Source organism: Mus caroli, unplaced genomic scaffold (assembly GCF_900094665.2).
Source record: "Mus caroli unplaced genomic scaffold, CAROLI_EIJ_v1.1 scaffold_8497_1, whole genome shotgun sequence".
NCBI lineage: Eukaryota > Metazoa > Chordata > Mammalia > Rodentia > Muridae > Mus > Mus caroli.
The window spans coordinates 66420-68626 of NW_018389524.1; the positions used below are offsets into that span (position 1 = coordinate 66420).

General features: G+C 44.0%; 1 pseudogene; it reads left to right on the forward strand.

Moving 5' to 3' along the window:
* Positions 1-1411: 1411 nt before the first annotated feature.
* LOC110288148 lies at positions 1412-2205 on the forward strand (annotated as a pseudogene).
* The last annotated feature ends 2 nt before the right edge of the window (positions 2206-2207 follow it).

The window sequence follows — 2207 nt, forward strand, 5'->3', positions numbered from 1 at the left end:
TTTAAAGCTCTGAAACCACAAGTGTATAGATGTTCTCATGACAGGATTCCATCAAAATCAGATATTGGGTGAGGGAAAAGGGCTGAAGCACTGAGGGCCAGCATAAAGAATAGAAGTAGGCAACCTCGGGAGATAGCAGGTTGGGAGGACCCTCCAGAATGCACCAGAGACCTGGGAGGTGAGAGGCTCTCAGGACTCAAAGGGATGAAGTGCATGACAGTAGGAAGAGGGAACTTATAGAACCCACCTCCAGCAGGAAGACAGGGCATCAAATGAGGGAAGAGGGTGCCATTTCACACTCACAACTCTGACCAATATTTGTTCCTGTCTGAAAGAATTACAGGGATAGACATGGAGGGAAGTCTGAAGAAAAAAAGGTCCAGCAACAGGCCCAGAGTGGAATGCAGCTCAAGGAGAGGTCCCAAAGCCTGTCACTATCACTGAGGCTATGTAGCACTCACAGAAAGGGACCTAGCATGACTGCATTCCAGAAGACCTAATAAGCAGCTGAGTTAGATGCTAATATTTGCACCCAACCAATGGAAAGAAACAATGACCCCTGATGTTGAATCAGGGAAAGACTGAAAGATGCTGAGGAGGTCCAACAGTCTCAATTAATCTGGACCCCTGAGATCTCTCAAACATTAAATCACCAAACAGGCAGCATATACCAGTTGATATGAGGCCACCAACACACATAAAGCAGAAGACTGCTGGATCTGTGTTCATTCAGAAATGATGCACCTAATCCTCAAGAGACTAGACGACCTCGGGAGATTAGAAGTCAGGTGGCATGGGAGGTGGCAGCATCCATGTGGAGACAGGGGTGTGGGAAGGAGGTATGGTATGTAGAGCAGTAGGAGGATGGACGAGTTGAATAAAATATGGAGTGTAAACAAAATTAATTAATTAACTAAATAATCAATAAAAAACCAGCAGATGAGTTTTACACAAATAATAGTACAACTAGCTTTGGTTCAATCATGAGGAAACAATAAATCCTTTACAAGAGCAGCAGCAAAAGAAGAAGGAAAAGGCAAGTGGAAAAGAAGAAAGGAAAAAAGAAGTGAAAGTGAAAGAGGAGGGTCAGGAAAGAAAGAGGAAGATGGAGAAGAGATACCAGAGGGGCAGTAAGAGAATTGTGGAAGTCAGTTCGTGCAGACACCACTACAGTCCTCCCTCAGCCAGCAACTTGGCGCCACCTCGGGTCAGTAGACATGATGAAGGAACAGACAGCTAAGTACTCTTCAAGATTCAGTGTCTCCATGGCTCCAGCAGGCCTTGTCCCTGTGCTGTGAGTGTTTCCAACATTTCAAGGATTCAGCATTCACAGTTCCTGGATATGTGATATGTAAGGAGGTGGCAATAATTTAATTCCATCTCTAGGTTTTCTGTAGGCACATGGAGAACAATGAGCAGTTTTACTAAGGAAGAGTTTGACTGCTGTATCCTAGATGATGGCTTTAGTGCTAAGGACATTCTGAACCCAAAAAATAAATGAAGTTTCTTCTTTCTATAAAAGCATCTGAGGTTGCTAAAAGCTCTTCCCCATGTTATTCCCTTTTATGCAGTCAAGTGTAAGGAAAACAGAGCCATAGTGAGTACCCTAGCTGCTATTGGGACAGGATTTGACTGTGTAAGCAAGCCTGAAATACAGTTGGTGCAGTGGCTTTGAGTGCCTCCAGAGAGGATTACCTATGGACATCTTTGTAAACAAGTGTCTCAAATCAAGTATGCTGCCAGTAATGGAGTCCAGATGATGACTTTTGACAGTGAAATTGAGTTGATGAAATTCATCAGAGCACATTGAAAGACAAAGTTGTTTTTGTGAATTGTCACAGATTATTCCAAAGCAGTTTGTTGACTCGGTGTTAAGTCTGGTGCCACACTCAAAACCAGCAGGCTCCTCCTGAAATGGGCAATAGAGCTAAATAAGACGTCATTGGTGTCAGCTTCGATGTGTGCAGTGGAGGTATTGACCCTGAGACCTTCATGCAGGCAGTGTCAGATGCCCACTGTGTATTTGACATGGGAACAGAAGTTGGTTTCAGCATGTATCTGCTTGATATTGGTGGTGGCTTTCCTGGATCTGAAGATACAAAGCTTAAATTTGAAGAGATCACCAGTGTGATCAACCCAGCTCTGCACAAGTACTTCCCATCAGACTATGGAGTGAGAATCATAGCTGAGCCGGGCAGATACTATGC